The 23,332-nt window shown below is 45.7% G+C and overlaps 10 non-coding genes and 2 pseudogenes across 10 annotated transcripts; all 12 read left to right on the top strand.

The window, feature by feature from the left end:
- The first annotated feature begins 247 nt into the window (after nucleotides 1–247).
- On the top strand, nucleotides 248–438 carry LOC141233833 (U2 spliceosomal RNA). Its single transcript, XR_012299862.1, has one exon. It is a non-coding gene; the product is annotated as a U2 spliceosomal RNA (small nuclear RNA).
- Nucleotides 439–1,553: 1,115 nt separating this feature from the next.
- On the top strand, nucleotides 1,554–1,744 carry LOC141233832 (U2 spliceosomal RNA). Its single transcript, XR_012299861.1, has one exon. It is a non-coding gene; the product is annotated as a U2 spliceosomal RNA (small nuclear RNA).
- Nucleotides 1,745–2,859: 1,115 nt separating this feature from the next.
- On the top strand, nucleotides 2,860–3,050 carry LOC141233830 (U2 spliceosomal RNA). Its single transcript, XR_012299859.1, has one exon. It is a non-coding gene; the product is annotated as a U2 spliceosomal RNA (small nuclear RNA).
- A 1,115-nt stretch (nucleotides 3,051–4,165) lies between these two features.
- Nucleotides 4,166–4,356, top strand: LOC141233829 (U2 spliceosomal RNA). Its single transcript, XR_012299858.1, has one exon. It is a non-coding gene; the product is annotated as a U2 spliceosomal RNA (small nuclear RNA).
- A 1,115-nt stretch (nucleotides 4,357–5,471) lies between these two features.
- On the top strand, nucleotides 5,472–5,662 carry LOC141233828 (U2 spliceosomal RNA). Its single transcript, XR_012299857.1, has one exon. It is a non-coding gene; the product is annotated as a U2 spliceosomal RNA (small nuclear RNA).
- A 1,115-nt stretch (nucleotides 5,663–6,777) lies between these two features.
- On the top strand, nucleotides 6,778–6,968 carry LOC141233827 (U2 spliceosomal RNA). Its single transcript, XR_012299856.1, has one exon. It is a non-coding gene; the product is annotated as a U2 spliceosomal RNA (small nuclear RNA).
- Nucleotides 6,969–8,083: 1,115 nt separating this feature from the next.
- On the top strand, nucleotides 8,084–8,184 carry LOC141234116 (U2 spliceosomal RNA; annotated as a pseudogene).
- Nucleotides 8,185–11,206: 3,022 nt separating this feature from the next.
- LOC141234065 (U2 spliceosomal RNA) lies at nucleotides 11,207–11,400 on the top strand. The gene has a single exon (XR_012300085.1). It is a non-coding gene; the product is annotated as a U2 spliceosomal RNA (small nuclear RNA).
- Nucleotides 11,401–12,515: 1,115 nt separating this feature from the next.
- LOC141234011 (U2 spliceosomal RNA) lies at nucleotides 12,516–12,706 on the top strand. The gene has a single exon (XR_012300034.1). It is a non-coding gene; the product is annotated as a U2 spliceosomal RNA (small nuclear RNA).
- Nucleotides 12,707–13,821: 1,115 nt separating this feature from the next.
- Nucleotides 13,822–14,012, top strand: LOC141233826 (U2 spliceosomal RNA). The gene has a single exon (XR_012299855.1). It is a non-coding gene; the product is annotated as a U2 spliceosomal RNA (small nuclear RNA).
- Nucleotides 14,013–15,127: 1,115 nt separating this feature from the next.
- LOC141233825 (U2 spliceosomal RNA) lies at nucleotides 15,128–15,318 on the top strand. The gene has a single exon (XR_012299854.1). It is a non-coding gene; the product is annotated as a U2 spliceosomal RNA (small nuclear RNA).
- A 6,774-nt stretch (nucleotides 15,319–22,092) lies between these two features.
- On the top strand, nucleotides 22,093–22,265 carry LOC141234091 (U2 spliceosomal RNA; annotated as a pseudogene).
- The last annotated feature ends 1,067 nt before the right edge of the window (nucleotides 22,266–23,332 follow it).

Below are 23,332 nucleotides of genomic sequence, written 5' to 3'. Positions count from 1 at the left end.
TCTCCTCCCTTCCAACGGTGTTGAGGCGGGTGGGAACAGCAGGGGGTGAAGGTGCTGTGTTTAAAGAGGTGGAGTTATGCAGATCTAAAACGCGTGGATTGCAGCAGCAGCAAGCCGAAAAGTGCAGGCATGTAAGGGATCTAGAGGTTGACAACATGTCTTCTTAACGGGAGTCCAGGAGCTCATCTCCACAAATGGACTTTTCAGGATCCTTGGGTGGCTCCGTAGTTTGAAACCAATTCTGGTTATCGCTTCTCGGCCTTTTGGCTAAGATCAAGTGTAGTATCTGTTCTTATCAGTTTAATATCTGATACGTCCCCTATCTGGGGACCATATATTAAATGGATTTTTAGAACAGGGAGATGGAAAAAGAGCTTGCTCTGTCCACTCCACGCATTGACCTGGTATTGCAGTATCTCCAGGACCGGTGCACCCCTTCTTTAATGCAGTTTCTAAAATCAGAAAGAATTGAATTCAATGTTTTTTGTTCATTTTGCTTGTTTGTCGGATTTTGGGATGGACTCTTTGGCTTTGCTTTTCTTCTCCTCATTGGATTTTTCATGTTCAAAGTTGCAGAAGCCAGATTACAAGCTCATTTTGGTTCAACTTCAGCAACTGTGCATTGCATTGCCATGTAATGTGATGCAATGCTATCTTTCTAGCTCTCCCTTTTTACTTCCTTTTGGATAAACAGACATATTAGGCAAGCATTTTGGAGCTTTCACCTAAATAACTACAGGTGGTGAGATAAGCTGCACAATATAATTGACCTTTCAGTATATTGTTGCACACACACCATCTATTTAGCAAATGCCCTTGTTATCAACAGCAGCCTTTTAAACTCACCTGAGCTAACAGGTATGTGCGCTGGTTACTCTGCTGCGCTTAAAATTTCTTTTTTGGTTTGCTACAATGCCTTTTCTGAAACGTTGTCTCCTTCTGCTGGAACACTGACTTCTTTCATTTAATGCCTGCAGACTATAAAAGAGAACCCAACCCAAAAAGTTTGGTTGATTAGTCTGTGGAATTCTGTTAAACTGTTGCTTATGGCGGTCTCTGTGAGCTTCTCAGCGACATTCAGCCAGCCAGGTATCCTGCCTGCAGTAGATGGAATGTGGCAATGGAACGCTGGCTGCGCGTGTCATAATAGGCTCTGAGCCTTTATATACCTGTGCACAGCAGCAGCCACCTTCAGTCTGCTGCTGGACAGCCAGCAGCAGCAGCAGCAGGAGAGGTATGTAATCAGGAGCCCTCCTGCTAAGGGTAGACAGCTGCTCGTTCCACCCCACCCCCCGCCTTAATTGGTTCTCCTCCCTTCCAACGGTGTTGAGGCGGGTGGGAACAGCAGGGGGTGAAGGTGCTGTGTTTAAAGAGGTGGAGTTATGCAGATCTAAAACGCGTGGATTGCAGCAGCAGCAAGCCGAAAAGTGCAGGCATGTAAGGGATCTAGAGGTTGACAACATGTCTTCTTAACGGGAGTCCAGGAGCTCATCTCCACAAATGGACTTTTCAGGATCCTTGGGTGGCTCCGTAGTTTGAAACCAATTCTGGTTATCGCTTCTCGGCCTTTTGGCTAAGATCAAGTGTAGTATCTGTTCTTATCAGTTTAATATCTGATACGTCCCCTATCTGGGGACCATATATTAAATGGATTTTTAGAACAGGGAGATGGAAAAAGAGCTTGCTCTGTCCACTCCACGCATTGACCTGGTATTGCAGTATCTCCAGGACCGGTGCACCCCTTCTTTAATGCAGTTTCTAAAATCAGAAAGAATTGAATTCAATGTTTTTTGTTCATTTTGCTTGTTTGTCGGATTTTGGGATGGACTCTTTGGCTTTGCTTTTCTTCTCCTCATTGGATTTTTCATGTTCAAAGTTGCAGAAGCCAGATTACAAGCTCATTTTGGTTCAACTTCAGCAACTGTGCATTGCATTGCCATGTAATGTGATGCAATGCTATCTTTCTAGCTCTCCCTTTTTACTTCCTTTTGGATAAACAGACATATTAGGCAAGCATTTTGGAGCTTTCACCTAAATAACTACAGGTGGTGAGATAAGCTGCACAATATAATTGACCTTTCAGTATATTGTTGCACACACACCATCTATTTAGCAAATGCCCTTGTTATCAACAGCAGCCTTTTAAACTCACCTGAGCTAACAGGTATGTGCGCTGGTTACTCTGCTGCGCTTAAAATTTCTTTTTTGGTTTGCTACAATGCCTTTTCTGAAACGTTGTCTCCTTCTGCTGGAACACTGACTTCTTTCATTTAATGCCTGCAGACTATAAAAGAGAACCCAACCCAAAAAGTTTGGTTGATTAGTCTGTGGCATTCTGTTAAACTGTTGCTTATGGCGGTCTCTGTGAGCTTCTCAGCGACATTCAGCCAGCCAGGTATCCTGCCTGCAGTAGATGGAATGTGGCAATGGAACGCTGGCTGCGCGTGTCATAATAGGCTCTGAGCCTTTATATACCTGTGCACAGCAGCAGCCACCTTCAGTCTGCTGCTGGACAGCCAGCAGCAGCAGCAGCAGGAGAGGTATGTAATCAGGAGCCCTCCTGCTAAGGGTAGACAGCTGCTCGTTCCACCCCACCCCCCGCCTTAATTGGTTCTCCTCCCTTCCAACGGTGTTGAGGCGGGTGGGAACAGCAGGGGGTGAAGGTGCTGTGTTTAAAGAGGTGGAGTTATGCAGATCTAAAACGCGTGGATTGCAGCAGCAGCAAGCCGAAAAGTGCAGGCATGTAAGGGATCTAGAGGTTGACAACATGTCTTCTTAACGGGAGTCCAGGAGCTCATCTCCACAAATGGACTTTTCAGGATCCTTGGGTGGCTCCGTAGTTTGAAACCAATTCTGGTTATCGCTTCTCGGCCTTTTGGCTAAGATCAAGTGTAGTATCTGTTCTTATCAGTTTAATATCTGATACGTCCCCTATCTGGGGACCATATATTAAATGGATTTTTAGAACAGGGAGATGGAAAAAGAGCTTGCTCTGTCCACTCCACGCATTGACCTGGTATTGCAGTATCTCCAGGACCGGTGCACCCCTTCTTTAATGCAGTTTCTAAAATCAGAAAGAATTGAATTCAATGTTTTTTGTTCATTTTGCTTGTTTGTCGGATTTTGGGATGGACTCTTTGGCTTTGCTTTTCTTCTCCTCATTGGATTTTTCATGTTCAAAGTTGCAGAAGCCAGATTACAAGCTCATTTTGGTTCAACTTCAGCAACTGTGCATTGCATTGCCATGTAATGTGATGCAATGCTATCTTTCTAGCTCTCCCTTTTTACTTCCTTTTGGATAAACAGACATATTAGGCAAGCATTTTGGAGCTTTCACCTAAATAACTACAGGTGGTGAGATAAGCTACACAATATAATTGACCTTTCAGTGTATTGTTGCACACACACCATCTATTTAGCAAATGCCCTTGTTATCAACAGCAGCCTTTTAAACTCACCTGAGCTAACAGGTATGTGCGCTGGTTACTCTGCTGCGCTTAAAATTTCTTTTTTGGTTTGCTACAATGCCTTTTCTGAAACGTTGTCTCCTTCTGCTGGAACACTGACTTCTTTCATTTAATGCCTGCAGACTATAAAAGAGAACCCAACCCAAAAAGTTTGGTTGATTAGTCTGTGGCATTCTGTTAAACTGTTGCTTATGGCGGTCTCTGTGAGCTTCTCAGCCACATTCAGCCAGCCAGGTATCCTGCCTGCAGTAGATGGAATGTGGCAATGGAACGCTGGCTGCGCGTGTCATAATAGGCTCTGAGCCTTTATATACCTGTGCACAGCAGCAGCCACCTTCAGTCTGCTGCTGGACAGCCAGCAGCAGCAGCAGCAGGAGAGGTATGTAATCAGGAGCCCTCCTGCTAAGGGTAGACAGCTGCTCGTTCCACCCCACCCCCCGCCTTAATTGGTTCTCCTCCCTTCCAACGGTGTTGAGGCGGGTGGGAACAGCAGGGGGTGAAGGTGCTGTGTTTAAAGAGGTGGAGTTATGCAGATCTAAAACGCGTGGATTGCAGCAGCAGCAAGCCGAAAAGTGCAGGCATGTAAGGGATCTAGAGGTTGACAACATGTCTTCTTAACGGGAGTCCAGGAGCTCATCTTCACAAATGGACTTTTCAGGATCCTTGGGTGGCTCCGTAGTTTGAAACCAATTCTGGTTATCGCTTCTCGGCCTTTTGGCTAAGATCAAGTGTAGTATCTGTTCTTATCAGTTTAATATCTGATACGTCCCCTATCTGGGGACCATATATTAAATGGATTTTTAGAACAGGGAGATGGAAAAAGAGCTTGCTCTGTCCACTCCACGCATTGACCTGGTATTGCAGTATCTCCAGGACCGGTGCACCCCTTCTTTAATGCAGTTTCTAAAATCAGAAAGAATTGAATTCAATGTTTTTTGTTCATTTTGCTTGTTTGTCGGATTTTGGGATGGACTCTTTGGCTTTGCTTTTCTTCTCCTCATTGGATTTTTCATGTTCAAAGTTGCAGAAGCCAGATTACAAGCTCATTTTGGTTCAACTTCAGCAACTGTGCATTGCATTGCCATGTAATGTGATGCAATGCTATCTTTCTAGCTCTCCCTTTTTACTTCCTTTTGGATAAACAGACATATTAGGCAAGCATTTTGGAGCTTTCACCTAAATAACTACAGGTGGTGAGATAAGCTGCACAATATAATTGACCTTTCAGTATATTGTTGCACACACACCATCTATTTAGCAAATGCCCTTGTTATCAACAGCAGCCTTTTAAACTCACCTGAGCTAACAGGTATGTGCGCTGGTTACTCTGCTGCGCTTAAAATTTCTTTTTTGGTTTGCTACAATGCCTTTTCTGAAACGTTGTCTCCTTCTGCTGGAACACTGACTTCTTTCTTTTAATGCCTGCAGACTATAAAAGAGAACCCAACCCAAAAAGTTTGGTTGATTAGTCTGTGGCATTCTGTTAAACTGTTGCTTATGGCGGTCTCTGTGAGCTTCTCAGCGACATTCAGCCAGCCAGGTATCCTGCCTGCAGTAGATGGAATGTGGCAATGGAACGCTGGCTGCGCATGTCATAATAGGCTCTGAGCCTTTATATACCTGTGCACAGCAGCAGCCACCTTCAGTCTGCTGCTGGACAGCCAGCAGCAGCAGCAGCAGGAGAGGTATGTAATCAGGAGCCCTCCTGCTAAGGGTAGACAGCTGCTCGTTCCACCCCACCCCCTGCCTTAATTGGTTCTCCTCCCTTCCAACGGTGTTGAGGCGGGTGGGAACAGCAGGGGGTGAAGGTGCTGTGTTTAAAGAGGTGGAGTTATGCAGATCTAAAACGCGTGGATTGCAGCAGCAGCAAGCCGAAAAGTGCAGGCATGTAAGGGATCTAGAGGTTGACAACATGTCTTCTTAACGGGAGTCCAGGAGCTCATCTCCACAAATGGACTTTTCAGGATCCTTGGGTGGCTCCGTAGTTTGAAACCAATTCTGGTTATCGCTTCTCGGCCTTTTGGCTAAGATCAAGTGTAGTATCTGTTCTTATCAGTTTAATATCTGATACGTCCCCTATCTGGGGACCATATATTAAATGGATTTTTAGAACAGGGAGATGGAAAAAGAGCTTGCTCTGTCCACTCCACGCATTGACCTGGTATTGCAGTATCTCCAGGACCGGTGCACCCCTTCTTTAATGCAGTTTCTAAAATCAGAAAGAATTGAATTCAATGTTTTTTGTTCATTTTGCTTGTTTGTCGGATTTTGGGATGGACTCTTTGGCTTTGCTTTTCTTCTCCTCATTGGATTTTTCATGTTCAAAGTTGCAGAAGCCAGATTACAAGCTCATTTTGGTTCAACTTCAGCAACTGTGCATTGCATTGCCATGTAATGTGATGCAATGCTATCTTTCTAGCTCTCCCTTTTTACTTCCTTTTGGATAAACAGACATATTAGGCAAGCATTTTGGAGCTTTCACCTAAATAACTACAGGTGGTGAGATAAGCTGCACAATATAATTGACCTTTCAGTATATTGTTGCACACACACCATCTATTTAGCAAATGCCCTTGTTATCAACAGCAGCCTTTTAAGCTCACCTGAGCTAACAGGTATGTGCGCTGGTTACTCTGCTGCGCTTAAAATTTCTTTTTTGGTTTGCTACAATGCCTTTTCTGAAACGTTGTCTCCTTCTGCTGGAACACTGACTTCTTTCATTCAATGCCTGCAGACTATAAAAGAGAACCCAACCCAAAAAGTTTGGTTGATTAGTCTGTGGCATTCTGTTAAACTGTTGCTTATGGCGGTCTCTGTGAGCTTCTCAGCGACATTCAGCCAGCCAGGTATCCTGCCTGCAGTAGATGGAATGTGGCAATGGAACGCTGGCTGCGCGTGTCATAATAGGCTCTGAACCTTTATATACCTGTGCACAGCAGCAGCCACCTTCAGTCTGCTGCTGGACAGCCAGCAGCAGCAGCAGCAGGAGAGGTATGTAATCAGGAGCCCTCCTGCTAAGGGTAGACAGCTGCTCGTTCCACCCCACCCCCCGCCTTAATTGGTTCTCCTCCCTTCCAACGGTGTTGAGGCGGGTGGGAACAGCAGGGGGTGAAGGTGCTGTGTTTAAAGAGGTGGAGTTATGCAGATCTAAAACGCGTGGATTGCAGCAGCAGCAAGCCGAAAAGTGCAGGCATGTAAGGGATCTAGAGGTTGACAACATGTCTTCTTAACGGGAGTCCAGGAGCTCATCTCCACAAATGGACTTTTCAGGATCCTTGGGTGGCTCCGTAGTTTGAAACCAATTCTGGTTATCGCTTCTCGGCCTTTTGGCTAAGATCAAGTGTAGTATCTGTTCTTATCAGTTTAATATCTGATACGTCCCCTATCTGGGGACCATATATTAAATGGATTTTTAGAACAGGGAGATGGAAAAAGAGCTTGCTCTGTCCACTCCACGCATTGACCTGGTATTGCAGTATCTCCAGGACCGGTGCACCCCTTCTTTAATGCAGTTTCTAAAATCAGAAAGAATTGAATTCAATGTTTTTTGTTCATTTTGCTTGTTTGTCGGATTTTGGGATGGACTCTTTGGCTTTGCTTTTCTTCTCCTCATTGGATTTTTCATGTTCAAAGTTGCAGAAGCCAGATTACAAGCTCATTTTGGTTCAACTTCAGCAACTGTGCATTGCATTGCCATGTAATGTGATGCAATGCTATCTTTCTAGCTCTCCCTTTTTACTTCCTTTTGGATAAACAGACATATTAGGCAAGCATTTTGGAGCTTTCACCTAAATAACTACAGGTGGTGAGATAAGCTGCACAATATAATTGACCTTTCAGTATATTGTTGCACACACACCATCTATTTAGCAAATGCCCTTGTTATCAACAGCAGCCTTTTAAACTCACCTGAGCTAACAGGTATGTGCGCTGGTTACTCTGCTGCGCTTAAAATTTCTTTTTTGGTTTGCTACAATGCCTTTTCTGAAACGTTGTCTCCTTCTGCTGGAACACTGACTTCTTTCATTTAATGCCTGCAGACTATAAAAGAGAACCCAACCCAAAAAGTTTGGTTGATTAGTCTGTGGCATTCTGTTAAACTGTTGCTTATGGCGGTCTCTGTGAGCTTCTCAGCGACATTCAGCCAGCCAGGTATCCTGCCTGCAGTAGATGGAATGTGGCAATCGAACGCTGGCTGCGCGTGTCATAATAGGCTCTGAACCTTTATATACCTGTGCACAGCAGCAGCCACCTTCAGTCTGCTGCTGGACAGCCAGCAGCAGCAGCAGCAGGAGAGGTATGTAATCAGGAGCCCTCCTGCTAAGGGTAGACAGCTGCTCGTTCCACCCCACCCCCCGCCTTAATTGGTTCTCCTCCCTTCCAACGGTGTTGAGGCGGGTGGGAACAGCAGGGGGTGAAGGTGCTGTGTTTAAAGAGGTGGAGTTATGCAGATCTAAAACGCGTGGATTGCAGCAGCAGCAAGCCGAAAAGTGCAGGCAGGTAAGGGATCTAGAGGTTGACAACATGTCTTCTTAACGGGAGTCCAGGAGCTCATCTCCACAAATGGACTTTTCAGGATCCTTGGGTGGCTCCGTAGTTTGAAACCAATTCTGGTTATCGCTTCTCGGCCTTTTGGCTAAGATCAAGTGTAGTATCTATTCGTGGAGCCGACCCGATGGCTCACTCCACTCCAGGATTGACTTTGTGTTCACCTCTCGGGCAGTCAGGCAGAGTAGGCGCTCGATGGTCCCCTGCTTCTTCTCCGACCACAGAGCCATTCACTTACAAGGTGTCCTCGGCGACGGTTTTCCGTCCGGCCCCGGCTCCTGGAGGCTGAATTGTGCTCTGCTGGCTCAGGATGAAGTCGTGGAGGAGCTGAGAGCAGCCTACGCAATGTGGCAGTCCTACAAGGGTAGCTTCCAAACAGTCTCTGATTGGTGGGAATATGTTAAACTTGAGTTTCGCTGTTTCTTTCAGGCCAAGGGTCGACAACAGGCGTGTGAGAAGAGGAGGGACTTCAGAGGGCTGCAGCGCGAGCTGCGGTCGCTGCAGGACCTTCTTCACTGCGGCTGGGACGTGAGGGAGGAGCTGGAGGAGACCAAGAAGAGCCTGAAAAGGCACTTTGAGGAGGAGTCCAAGCGAATCGTCTTCCGTTCCAAAGTGGAGAATCTGGAGAAGGGTGAGAAATGTAACTCATTCTTTTTCAGGAAACTTCATGCCGGTCACACGCCCCTGAACGAGCTGCGAGACGAGAGCGGAAACATGCGACGTGGGAAGGAGGACGTGATGAGGGTCGTCAGCGACTTCTACAGCAAACTCTACTCCCACAAGACTACCGACCCCGACGCTGCTGATAAGTTCCTGTCAGGTATCACTAACCATCTTGATCCTGCAGGCACGGCAGCCTTGGACAAACCTCTGATGGTGGGCGAATTGCTCTCTGCCGCTCAATCCTTTAGGACCGGCAGGACCCCGGGCAGTGATGGTCTTCCAGCGGAGCTCTATGTAGCGCTGGGAGACCTCATCTGTCCGGACCTGTTGGACCTGTACGAGGAGATGGTGGTGGAGGGTAGAATGCCTCCATCTTTGAGGGAAGGAATGGTCACGATCCTGTACAAGCGGAAGGGAGAGAGGTGCGACCTGAGGAATTGGCGTCCCATCACTCTGCTCAACGTGGACTACAAGATCCTGGCCAAGACGATGGCGACACGACTTAAGACGGTCATCAGACGGATCATCCACCCGGACCAGACCTGCGGCATCCCTGGACGTCGCATCGCAGACAGCCTCGCTCTCGTGCGGGACACGGTCGAGTACATCAAGGTCCGCCGCGCACACGCGGCCCTGGTCTCCTTGGATCAGGAGAAGGCCTTCGACCGGGTTTCCCACGAGTTCATGGGCCGAGCTCTGCACCGGTTAGGTTTGGGTAACATGTTTTGTTCGTATGTCCGTCTGATGTATTTTGATATCCACAGCTCGGTGTTGGTGAATGGCTGGAAGACTGACCCCTTCCCTGTCCTCTCTGGGGTCAGACAAGGCTGCCCTCTATCACCTCTTCTTTTTGTTTGTGTTATAGAACTCTTCGCAGAGGCTATCCGGCAGAATGGAGAGATCAGAGGGATCACCGCACCGGGTCCGGGACGACACGAGGTCAAGTGCTCGCTCTACATGGACGACGTCACCGTCTTCTGCGCTGATCGTGGTTCAGTCGACGCCCTCGTCCAGACGTGTGAGAGGTTCGGCCGGGCTTCAGGGGCCAAAGTCAACTGCAGGAAGTCGGAAGCCATGCTCTTCGGGGATTGGCAGCCGGCCTCCTCCGCCCTCTTCCCCTTCAACATTCAACCGGATTTCCTCAAGGTGCTGGGAGTCTGGTTCGGGAAGGAAGGAGCGGCCCTCAAGTCCTGGCAAGAACGCTTGGCCAAAGTGAAGCAACGGATCGGACTCTGGAGCCTCAGACACCTCACTTGTGAGGGTAAGGCACTCGTCCTGCGTAATGAGGTCCTGCCCGTCTTGCAGTACACGGCGCAGGCCTGGCCCCCACACGTCACTGTGTGCAGGGCCATTACCAGGACAGTGTTTCACTTTGTCTGGGGATCCAAGATGGACAGAGTCAGGCGGGCCGTCATGTACAAGGAGCCTCGCAAGGGTGGGAAGGGCGTTCCAGATATCCCCACCCTCCTGCGATCCTCTTTTGTGTGTGATTGTGTCCGCCGGACTTTGCAAGTCAAGAATGGCTCCGCGGGCAGGTCCATGTCTCGCTTCTTCCTGCTTCCTCTTTGGAGGCGACTCGGCTGGGACAAATGGGACAGCTCCTTCCCCTACAACTGGACGACGCCATGGTTCTACGGAGACGTCGTTCGATTTGTGGGGGAACATCAACTGGAGGGACTCAAGCCCGACTTGTGGAAGCCCAAAACTATCCACAAGCTCATCAGAGCCAAGGATGACGTGGAGAACATCACAGGACTTCACCAGGACACGCTGGAGACTGTGTGGACAAATGTGTCGTCTGACAGGCTGACCAACGGGCACAAGGACTTGTCGTGGATGGCGATACAGGGCGGACTGCCCGTCCGGTCATTCATGCATGCCCGGAACCTGTGCAAGACCCGGTACTGCCCAAGGTGCCCCTTCGTGGAGGAAACATCTTTGCACACTTTTTGGGACTGCGGATTTGCACAGCGCCTGTTGACTGCCCTTGAGGACGACCTGAGGAACTCTGTCCCCAGGGCGAGCCTATCGCACCATTCTGTGCTTTACGGACTCTTCCCTGGGGTTCATACCGTCGGAGCCATCCAGGAGGCTTGGCGCCTTATGAACTGCTTCAAGGATGCCGTTTGGGTCGCCAGGAACCGGCTCATCTTGAGGAGGGAGAGGATGTCCATCCAGGACTGCCGCAGGCTGATCCACAGCCTGCTCAGAGACTATTCCATCGTGGACGGTCCGGAGGACGAGGATGAGGACTAAACCCCTCCTCCCCCTCTCCCCTTATGTGTCTTGTCTTTCAATAAAGCTTCGGGCCTGTGATTTTCCCCTCCCCATCCCCTTTTTCCCAATCCCCATCTCTTATCACGATTCTTCGTACTGTATTGATTGACATGCTTTTTCTTTCAGATTGAGTGTTTTGTGTAGCATAGGGGTGTGATGTGTCTAGTTAGTGCGTCGTATCCTCATGCTATGTAAATATGATGTAGAATTCTGTGTGTACTGGGCTGCGGCACTGTACACTGTCTGTTAACTTATTTTTTGTGCCAATAAAAGATATATTCAATCAAAAAAATCTGTTCTTATCAGTTTAATATCTGATACGTCCCCTATCTGGGGACCATATATTAAATGGATTTTTAGAACAGGGAGATGGAAAAAGAGCTTGCTCTGTCCACTCCACGCATTGACCTGGTATTGCAGTATCTCCAGGACCGGTGCACCCCTTCTTTAATGCAGTTTCTAAAATCAGAAAGAATTGAATTCAATGTTTTTTGTTCATTTTGCTTGTTTGTCGGATTTTGGGATGGACTCTTTGGCTTTGCTTTTCTTCTCCTCATTGGATTTTTCATGTTCAAAGTTGCAGAAGCCAGATTACAAGCTCATTTTGGTTCAACTTCAGCAACTGTGCATTGCATTGCCATGTAATGTGATGCAATGCTATCTTTCTAGCTCTCCCTTTTTACTTCCTTTTGGATAAACAGACATATTAGGCAAGCATTTTGGAGCTTTCAGCTAAATAACTACAGGTGGTGAGATAAGCTGCACAATATAATTGACCTTTCAGTATATTGTTGCACACACACCATCTATTTAGCAAATGCCCTTGTTATCAACAGCAGCCTTTTAAACTCACCTGAGCTAACAGGTATGTGCGCTGGTTACTCTGCTGCGCTTAAAATTTCTTTTTTGGTTTGCTACAATGCCTTTTCTGAAACGTTGTCTCCTTCTGCTGGAACACTGACTTCTTTCATTTAATGCCTGCAGACTATAAAAGAGAACCCAACCCAAAAAGTTTGGTTGATTAGTCTGTGGCATTCTGTTAAACTGTTGCTTATGGCAGTCTCTGTGAGCTTCTCAGCGACATTCAGCCAGCCAGGTATCCTGCCTGCAGTAGATGGAATGTGGCAATGGAACGCTGGCTGCGCGTGTCATAATAGGCTCTGAGCCTTTATATACCTGTGCACAGCAGCAGCCACCTTCAGTCTGCTGCTGGACAGCCAGCAGCAGCAGCAGCAGGAGAGGTATGTAATCAGGAGCCCTCCTGCTAAGGGTAGACAGCTGCTCGTTCCACCCCACCCCCCGCCTTAATTGGTTCTCCTCCCTTCCAACGGTGTTGAGGCGGGTGGGAACAGCAGGGGGTGAAGGTGCTGTGTTTAAAGAGGTGGAGTTATGCAGATCTAAAACGCGTGGATTGCAGCAGCAGCAAGCCGAAAAGTGCAGGCATGTAAGGGATCTAGAGGTTGACAACATGTCTTCTTAATGGGAGTCCAGGAGCTCATCTCCACAAATGGACTTTTCAGGATCCTTGGGTGGCTCCGTAGTTTGAAACCAATTCTGGTTATCGCTTCTCGGCCTTTTGGCTAAGATCAAGTGTAGTATCTGTTCTTATCAGTTTAATATCTGATACATCCCCTATCTGGGGACCATATATTAAATGGATTTTTAGAACAGGGAGATGGAAAAAGAGCTTGCTCTGTCCACTCCACGCATTGACCTGGTATTGCAGTATCTCCAGGACCGGTGCACCCCTTCTTTAATGCAGTTTCTAAAATCAGAAAGAATTGAATTCAATGTTTTTTGTTCATTTTGCTTGTTTGTCGGATTTTGGGATGGACTCTTTGGCTTTGCTTTTCTTCTCCTCATTGGATTTTTCATGTTCAAAGTTGCAGAAGCCAGATTACAAGCTCATTTTGGTTCAACTTCAGCAACTGTGCATTGCATTGCCATGTAATGTGATGCAATGCTATCTTTCTAGCTCTCCCTTTTTACTTCCTTTTGGATAAACAGACATATTAGGCAAGCATTTTGGAGCTTTCACCTAAATAACTACAGGTGGTGAGATAAGCTGCACAATATAATTGACCTTTCAGTATATTGTTGCACACACACCATCTATTTAGCAAATGCCCTTGTTATCAACAGCAGCCTTTTAAACTCACCTGAGCTAACAGGTATGTGCGCTGGTTACTCTGCTGCGCTTAAAATTTCTTTTTTGGTTTGCTACAATGCCTTTTCTGAAACGTTGTCTCCTTCTGCTGGAACACTGACTTCTTTCATTTAATGCCTGCAGACTATAAAAGAGAACCCAACCCAAAAAGTTTGGTTGATTAGTCTGTGGCATTCTGTTAAACTGTTGCTTATGGCGGTCTCTGTGAGCTTCTCAGCGACATTCAGCCAGCCAGGTATCCTGCCTGCAGTAGATGGAATGTGGCAATGGAACGCTGGCTGCGCGTGTCATAATAGGCTCTGAGCCTTTATATACCTGTGCACAGCAGCAGCCACCTTCAGTCTGCTGCTGGACAGCCAGCAGCAGCAGCAGCAGGAGAGGTATGTAATCAGGAGCCCTCCTGCTAAGGGTAGACAGCTGCTCGTTCCACCCCACCCCCCGCCTTAATTGGTTCTCCTCCCTTCCAACGGTGTTGAGGCGGGTGGGAACAGCAGGGGGTGAAGGTGCTGTGTTTAAAGAGGTGGAGTTATGCAGATCTAAAACGCGTGGATTGCAGCAGCAGCAAGCCGAAAAGTGCAGGCATGTAAGGGATCTAGAGGTTGACAACATGTCTTCTTAACGTGAGTCTAGGAGCTCATCTCCACAAATGGACTTTTCAGGATCCTTGGGTGGCTCCGTAGTTTGAAACCAATTCTGGTTATCGCTTCTCGGCCTTTTGGCTAAGATCAAGTGTAGTATCTGTTCTTATCAGTTTAATATCTGATACGTCCCCTATCTGGGGACCATATATTAAATGGATTTTTAGAACAGGGAGATGGAAAAAGAGCTTGCTCTGTCCACTCCACGCATTGACCTGGTATTGCAGTATCTCCAGGACCGGTGCACCCCTTCTTTAATGCAGTTTCTAAAATCAGAAAGAATTGAATTCAATGTTTTTTGTTCATTTTGCTTGTTTGTCGGATTTTGGGATGGACTCTTTGGCTTTGCTTTTCTTCTCCTCATTGGATTTTTCATGTTCAAAGTTGCAGAAGCCAGATTACAAGCTCATTTTGGTTCAACTTCAGCAACTGTGCATTGCATTGCCATGTAATGTGATGCAATGCTATCTTTCTAGCTCTCCCTTTTTACTTCCTTTTGGATAAACAGACATATTAGGCAAGCATTTTGGAGCTTTCACCTAAATAACTACAGGTGGTGAGATAAGCTGCACAATATAATTGACCTTTCAGTATATTGTTGCACACACACCATCTATTTAGCAAATGCCCTTGTTATCAACAGCAGCCTTTTAAACTCACCTGAGCTAACAGGTATGTGCGCTGGTTACTCTGCTGCGCTTAAAATTTCTTTTTTGGTTTGCTACAATGCCTTTTCTGAAACGTTGTCTCCTTCTGCTGGAACACTGACTTCTTTCATTTAATGCCTGCAGACTATAAAAGAGAACCCAACCCAAAAAGTTTGGTTGATTAGTCTGTGGCATTCTGTTAAACTGTTGCTTATGGCGGTCTCTGTGAGCTTCTCAGCGACATTCAGCCAGCCAGGTATCCTGCCTGCAGTAGATGGAATGTGGCAATGGAACGCTGGCTGCGCGTGTCATAATAGGCTCTGAGCCTTTATATACCTGTGCACAGCAGCAGTCACCTTCAGTCTGCTGCTGGACAGCCAGCAGCAGCAGCAGCAGGAGAGGTATGTAATCAGGAGCCCTCCTGCTAAGGGTAGACAGCTGCTCGTTCCACCCCACCCCCCGCCTTAATTGGTTCTCCTCCCTTCCAACGGTGTTGAGGCGGGTGGGAACAGCAGGGGGTGAAGGTGCTGTGTTTAAAGAGGTGGAGTTATGCAGATCTAAAACGCGTGGATTGCAGCAGCAGCAAGCCGAAAAGTGCAGGCATGTAAGGGATCTAGAGGTTGACAACATGTCTTCTTAACGGGAGTCCAGGAGCTCATCTCCACAAATGGACTTTTCAGGATCCTTGGGTGGCTCCGTAGTTTGAAACCAATTCTGGTTATCGCTTCTCGGCCTTTTGGCTAAGATCAAGTGTAGTATCTGTTCTTATCAGTTTAATATCTGATACGTCCCCTATCTGGGGACCATATATTAAATGGATTTTTAGAACAGGGAGATGGAAAAAGAGCTTGCTCTGTCCACTCCACGCATTGACCTGGTATTGCAGTATCTCCAGGACCGGTGCACCCCTTCTTTAATGCAGTTTCTAAAATCAGAAAGAATTGAATTCAATGTTTTTTGTTCATTTTGCTTGTTTGTCGGATTTTGGGATGGACTCTTTGGCTTTGCTTTTCTTCTCCTCATTGGATTTTTCATGTTCAAAGTTGCAGAAGCCAGATTACAAGCTCATTTTGGTTCAACTTCAGCAACTGTGCATTGCATTGCCATGTAATGTGATGCAATGCTATCTTTCTAGCTCTCCCTTTTTACTTCCTTTTGGATAAACAGACATATTAGGCAAGCATTTTGGAGCTTTCACCTAAATAACTACAGGTGGTGAGATAAGCTGCACAATATAATTGACCTTTCAGTATATTGTTGCACACACACCATCTATTTAGCAAATGCCCTTGTTATAAACAGCAGCCTTTTAAACTCACCTGAGCTAACAGGTATGTGCGCTGGTTACTCTGCTGCGCTTAAAATTTCTTTTTTGGTTTGCTACAATGCCTTTTCTGAAACGTTGTCTCCTTCTGCTGGAACACTGACTTCTTTCATTTAATGCCTGCAGACTATAAAAGAGAACCCAACCCAAAAAGTTTGGTTGATTAGTCTGTGGCATTCTGTTAAACTGTTGCTTATGGCGGTCTCTGTGAGCTTCTCAGCGACATTCAGCCAGCCAGGTATCCTGCCTGCAGTAGATGGAATGTGGCAATGGAACGCTGGCTGCGCGTGTCATAATAGGCTCTGAGCCTTTATATACCTGTGCACAGCAGCAGCCACCTTCAGTCTGCTGCTGGACAGCCAGCAGCAGCAGCAGCAGGAGAGGTATGTAATCAGGAGCCCTCCTGCTAAGGGTAGACAGCTGCTCGTTCCACCCCACCCCCCGCCTTAATTGGTTCTCCTCCCTTCCAACGGTGTTGAGGCGGGTGGGAACAGCAGGGGGTGAAGGTGCTGTGTTTAAAGAGGTGGAGTTATGCAGATCTAAAACGCCTGGATTGCAGCAGCAGCAAGCCGAAAAGTGCAGGCATGTAAGGGATCTAGAGGTTGACAACATGTCTTCTTAACGGGAGTCCAGGAGCTCATCTCCACAAATGGACTTTTCAGGATCCTTGGGTGGCTCCGTAGTTTGAAACCAATTCTGGTTATCGCTTCTCGGCCTTTTGGCTGAGATCAGGTGCAGTGATCTAACGGTTCCTGCCTTGGTCTTGGCTGAGAGGTGCCCGGGGTACCCGGCTCCTTGGCCTGGGGGGATCGTCTCACCTTTTGGTGGGACTTCACCCCCCTGCTGCTATTAGGGAGCTGGCTTAGTCCCCGGGCAACAAGTTGCGATCCCAAGGCGAAAGGCCGAGCCCGTAGTGACGGTAAGCCTTTGCCACTTTGGTGAGATGCCTTGTTCATTTCAATTTTCCACTGGCTCCGGCCAGATAAGGAACTCGGTGCGTATCGAGGTTCCAGCAAACCATGTCGGATATGACAACCCCCGTGAGTTCTATGTACAGATTTTGAGAGATCTGTTGAACGTGAAAGATCATGATGTTTACTGCCTGCAGGAGAAGGGGCAGAGTACATATATTCTCACGTTCTCGACCAAGGTTGCCTGCCAGCACTTTTACGAATGCGTTAAGGGCCACCGCAACAGCAAGCTGTTGGACGGAGTGATTTTTACGGGTCTATATGGCGGAGTTGACGTTCCCCTTGTGGTATACATGTTTAACCCCCATGTGTCCACAGATGATATTGAGCTTTTTCTGAGCAGATATTGTACATCTGTCAGATTTACGGGGAACGTCAAAGGTCGGAGCGGTTTCTGGAATGGGAAACGACGCTTTATGGTACGCTTCAGACTTGACCCTGGGGGTGTAGAAGGCCTTATGCACCCCCCCTCCACAGTGGTGCTGGGAAGAGACCATGGCTACCTCTTCTATGATGGACAACCATTCAGGTGTCGTAGGTGTGGTGACCTTGGTCACATACAGAGCGATTGTAAGAACGAGCGGATGAGTCAGTGCCACAATTGTGGACAATGGGGTCATGCCTCAAAGGACTGTAAGAACAGTAAGACCTGCAGTGGGTGCGGAATGTCTACTCACCTGTTCAGTAATTGTCCGATGCGGACAAGGTCTCGTGGTGGCTCTCGGGCGCCTGCGGCTAGTTCCGCAGGAGTTCCTGCTGATGCCAGCAGGGTCAGCCCGGGTGACCCCAGAAAAAGCTTTGTGGACATTACTAAAGGTCAAAAACAGTCTGACTCAGTCGATGCTCAGTCGGTACCTTTGCGGAAAAACCCGGCCTCTGTAGCCGAGGTCACGCCTTTGCCTACTCCTGCAGGGGTCCAGGTTTCACCTGGTGGGGAGATGGCACCTTCTCAGAGCGGAAATGAGAGGGAACCAAAAAAGAGGCGAAAATCTGGAGCTGTTGGTACCAATCCAGATGTCCATCCAGATACCCCTGCTGATGCCAGCACAGATGTTGGACCAGATGTCTGCCCTGATGCCAGTCCAGACGGATGCCCTGATGCCAATCCAGATGGATGCCCTGATGCCAATCCAGACGGATGCCCTGATGCCAATCCAGATGGATGTCCTGATGCCAACCCAGATGGATGCCTTGATGCCAGTCCAGATGGATGTCCTGATGCCAGTCCAGATGGATGTCCTGATGCCAGTCCAGATGGATGTCCTGGAACCATTCCTGATGGATGTCCTGTTGCCTGCCTGGATGATAGAGGTCGTGCAGTGGTTGGTGAACCTGTTGCTGGTCCTGATGGTCATCCTGCTCCGGAGATGATGTCCCTTGGTGCTCCTGGAGGGTCTGCGGGTATTCCACCTGCTGCAGTGCCTGGTGAGGATCGGGTGGATTCGGAGGATCGGATGGATCTCAGCGCCAGTGGTAAGAGAAGTCGTGAAGAGGCACAGGAGGAGCATAACCTGCCTCAGATGTCCCGTAAAGTCTTTCTATCTAGTGCTGCAAAAATTCTCAGCCCAGAGGGGACTAACTTAATTGAGGATTTCACGGACTCAGAGTATAATGAATCAATAAAAAACACCTAACATGGCAGAAATCCGTGCTGCCTCACTAAATGTGAGAAGCCTAAAGAGCCCTGTTAGACGGGCTGCTTTGTTTGCTTGGTTACTGACTCTGAACTTTGACATTTTTTTCCTGCAAGAATGCGGTATTGATCACGATTTGTCATACCCCAACTTAAAAATGGACTGGTCAGCAGGACCCTCTATTTGGTCAGGGTCCAATGAAAATAAAGCTGCCGGAGTTGGGATTTTATTCAAATGTCAAAATGTTAATGTTTTATCCATCACTGAAATAGTTCCAGGTCGTGCCTTATCAACTCATGTTATTTTAAATGGTTTTACCTGTCGTCTTATTAATGTTTATGCATCCCCAGAGAAAAATGAGCGTGCTTCCCTTTTTAATGTCATCCCTTTGTTTTTATCAGGTCCGTCCCCTGTGATAGTGGGAGGGGATTTTAACTGTGTCATGTTGGGGGAGGGGAGGAGTGGAGGTGATACTAATGGAAGAACAGACAAAACATCCAGTCTGTTAAAACATTTGACAACGGACCTCAAATTATTAGATGCTTGGAGAAAGTCCTACCCTACTGACACTGGGCATACATGGAGGGGTAGAGGGATGTCATCTCGTATTGATTTTATTTTTTCCTCTTCTGATGTTTTTAAACCTAGGAATGCTGGTCTAATAGAAAATATTTTTTCTGATCATGTATTACTATACAATGTATTGCAAACTCCACAGGAAGCAAAAGTTGGAAAAGGTATGTGGAAATTGAATGTGCTCTTATTAGAAGACGAACTGGTAAGGGCGGAGTTTTATGCAAAGTATGAGAGTTGGAGAAGACGGAAACACCCAAATCAGAGTATGTTGGGGTGGTGGGAGTGTGTTAAAACCCGTATTAAAGAATTTTTTATTAAAATTGGTAAAAGGAAGGCACGTGAAAAAAGGAAATGTTTTAAAGATTTTAATGTCAGGATGCAAACTCTCCATAAGCTTAAGGGGTGGGGAGTGCCTGGTGTGGATGGTGAGATTGCCAAGATCCAGACAGAAATCCAAAAATTCCTGGAACAAAAGGGTAAAGAAATTATATTTAATGCCCGTGTGAAATATTTGGAAGAGGGTGAGACCTGCTCAAGGTTCTTCTTTAAAAAAATGAGTGACAAAAAACAAGTGATTACTGAGCTAGAAGGACAATCTTCCACTGAGAGCATTTTAGAGCATACTGCTAATTTTTATAGAGATCTTTTTAGTATTAAAAATGTTGATGAACCTGCTTTTACAGAGAATCTTAATGTTTTATCCCAGTTTTTAAATAAAGATGACCAGATTTTTTTAGCTAAAGAACTTTTACCCAGTGAAATTGAAGAGACCCTTAAGAGTTTTAATAAAGGTAAGGCTCCTGGATCAGATGGCCTTCCTATTGAATTTTATCTTTGCTTTTGGGATCTAATTAAGGAGGATTTTATACAAGTAGTTTGTGAAGCCTCTAAGGCTGATTTATTACCATATTCATGGCGTAAAAGTATGATTACATTAATTTTTAAGAAAGGTGATAAATCAAAGTTGGAGAATTGGAGGCCTATTTCACTATTAAATACAGACTACAAGATTTTAGCTAAAGTTGTTGCTGGTCGTCTTAAAGCAGTTATTAAAAATGTAATTCATCCAGATCAGGTGTGTGGTGTCCCCGGGAGATCAATCTGGGAGCATCTAAACCTAATTCGTGATCTTATCTGGTTTCAAAAAGATAGAAAACAGCCACTAGCTATTTTATCTTTGGATTTTATGAAAGCGTTTGATAGGGTCTCCCACTTTTATCTTTTTAAAGTTATGGGAAAGATGGGGTTCCCTGATTCTTTTATTCAGAAAATTGCGCTTTTATACAAACAGTCATCTGCCCGGATTTTAGTCAATGGTTTTTTAACTAGAGAGGTGGAGCTTCTTTCCGGTGTTAAACAAGGTTGCCCCATGTCCCCACTTTTATTTGTCTGCTCCATTGAGCCACTGTTGTGCCTGCTGCGTCGGGACAAGGTGGTTAGGGGCATTTTTATTCCGGGTGGGGGTGGACAACAAGTTAAAGCCATTGGATATATGGATGACATATCTGTCTATGGCACTAGCTCAGCATCTATTAACAGAGCAATTCTAATTACTGAAATTTTTAGTGCTGGGTCTGGGTTTAAGTTGAATATAAATAAATGTGACTGTATGATTATGGGTCAATGGGAGTCAGATCCGCCTAGGGTTCCCACACAAACAGTAGGAATCAAGATCCTGGGTGTCTTGTTTAATCCTGCTAATGATGGTATTGAAAACTGGGATTTGGTTTTGAATAAATTAAATCAGAAGATCTCTTTATGGCAAACTCGAAAACTAACAATGGAGGGCAAGATTCTTGTAATTAAAATGGTTTTGCTTCCTATCATTTTGTATGCCGCTATGGTTTTTCCCCCTAATTCTCTGTATCTTAAAAGACTTATGAAGCCCATGTTTTATTTTCTGTGGGGATCCAAAATGGAGAAATTGAGGAGGGAGGTGGTATGTAAAAGCAAGAAAAATGGGGGTAAAGGGTTCCCTGATTTAAAATTGTTTTTATTTATCAAGTTTTTTGTATTTTGTTGCAAAAGCTTGAATAATGTTGGGGCTTTCTCTTGTTTTCTTAGATATACAACTGGGTTTCTTTTCCGAAAGTTGAACTTCAGTATGACTGTTAATTGTCCTTTTCTCTTATCTCCCCCTAAGCATTACAAGATCTTGGAGAAGGTCATTTCAGAATATGATCTGACCCAAGTTGATCGTCAGCTTTTATTTGATCAACGTAAGTTAACAGTTATTTGTAAGGGACATGAGGAGATGGAGGATGTGTCTAATTTTTCCATCTCCAGGTGCCGCCTAGTGTGGAACAACGTGGCCTGTCCTGCACTTAGCAACTCACAAAAGGATTTAGCTTGGCAGGTTGTTCACCAATGTCTCCCTACGAGAGCTTTTCAGCATCATAGGGGGCTGGTGGCTAGTGCTAGATGTCCCAGAGAAAGATGCGCCCCAAACGAGTCAGTGTTTCATTTACTGTGGGATTGCCCCTACGCACAAGAGCTATGGCAGACGGTGGGCACCCTCCTAAAATGGATATGTGGTATACAAACCCTTAATTGTGACATTATAATATATGGGATAATTAATTGCCCAACCATGAAACAAGCACGAGTCGCATGGCTTATAATAAACTGTTTAAAAGAAGCTTTATGGAAAGTGCGCAATATATTATTGTTTAAACATGAATTTATTCCTGTCAAAGATTGTATTGGGCTTGCTCTTTGTGAAATGTTTACATACTACCTGAGAGATTGTAAAAAGATGGGAATCAATGAAGCAAAAAAGCTATGGTGTTTGCAAATTTGGAATATGTATTTATTTATGTAAATTATATGCAAAACTGTGTTTTATGCTTTTTATGCTTTTAAGTGCATTTTAATTCTGACTCTGTATTAGTTTTATGTCATATTTTATTCCAGTATTTGTGATTTGTTTCAAATATTGTATCGGATATGTTCTTTGTGAAAAGTTTTCATACTACCTGATTGTAAAAAGATAAAGTTAAAAAGCTATGGTGTTTGCATTTGACATATGTATTTATTTATGCAAATTATATGCAAAACTGTGTTTTATGATTTTTATGCTTTTATGCGCTTTTTAAATCTGACCTTGTATTTGTTTTATGTCATATTTTATTCAAGTCTTTGTGATTTGTTTGTAATTTATGATGTATGTCTGATTTAAATAAAGCTTGTTTGAAAACGGATCTGTTCTTATCAGTTTAATATCTGATACGTCCCCTATCTGGGGACCATATATTAAATGGATTTTTAGAACAGGGAGATGGAAAAAGAGCTTGCTCTGTCCACTCCACGCATTGACCTGGTATTGCAGTATCTCCAGGACCGGTGCACCCCTTCTTTAATGCAGTTTCTAAAATCAGAAAGAATTGAATTCAATGTTTTTTGTTCATTTTGCTTGTTTGTCGGATTTTGGGATGGACTCTTTGGCTTTGCTTTTCTTCTCCTCATTGGATTTTTCATGTTCAAAGTTGCAGAAGCCAGATTACAAGCTCATTTTGGTTCAACTTCAGCAACTGTGCATTGCATTGCCATGTAATGTGATGCAATGCTATCTTTCTAGCTCTCCCTTTTTACTTCCTTTTGGATAAACAGACATATTAGGCAAGCATTTTGGAGCTTTCACCTAAATAACTACAGGTGGTGAGATAAGCTGCACAATATAATTGACCTTTCAGTATATTGTTGCACACACACCATCTATTTAGCAAATGCCCTTGTTATCAACAGCAGCCTTTTAAACTCACCTGAGCTAACAGGTATGTGCGCTGGTTACTCTGCTGCGCTTAAAATTTCTTTTTTGGTTTGCTACAATGCCTTTTCTGAAACGTTGTCTCCTTCTGCTGGAACACTGACTTCTTTCATTTAATGCCTGCAGACTATAAAAGAGAACCCAACCCAAAAAGTTTGGTTGATTAGTCTGTGGCATTCTGTTAAACTGTTGCTTATGGCGGTCTCTGTGAGCTTCTCAGCGACATTCAGCCAGCCAGGTATCCTGCCTGCAGTAGATGGAATGTGGCAATGGAACGCTGGCTGCGCGTGTCATAATAGGCTCTGAGCCTTTATATACCTGTGCACAGCAGCAGCCACCTTCAGTCTGCTGCTGGACAGCCAGCAGCAGCAGCAGCAGGAGAGGTATGTAATCAGGAGCCCTCCTGCTAAGGGTAGACAGCTGCTCGTTCCACCCCACCCCCCGCCTTAATTGGTTCTCCTCCCTTCCAACGGTGTTGAGGCGGGTGGGAACAGCAGGGGGTGAAGGTGCTGTGTTTAAAGAGGTGGAGTTATGCAGATCTAAAACGCGTGGATTGCAGCAGCAGCAAGCCGAAAAGTGCAGGCATGTAAGGGATCTAGAGGTTGACAACATGTCTTCTTAACGGGAGTCCAGGAGCTCATCTCCACAAATGGA

This window comes from Phyllobates terribilis, unplaced genomic scaffold (assembly GCF_046119375.1).
Source record: "Phyllobates terribilis strain yellow unplaced genomic scaffold, ASM4611937v1 Scaffold_629__1_contigs__length_933511, whole genome shotgun sequence".
Lineage (NCBI taxonomy): Eukaryota > Metazoa > Chordata > Amphibia > Anura > Dendrobatidae > Phyllobates > Phyllobates terribilis.
The sequence above is the reverse complement of the archived record's forward strand: the minus strand, read 5'-3'. Positions and strand labels throughout refer to the sequence as shown.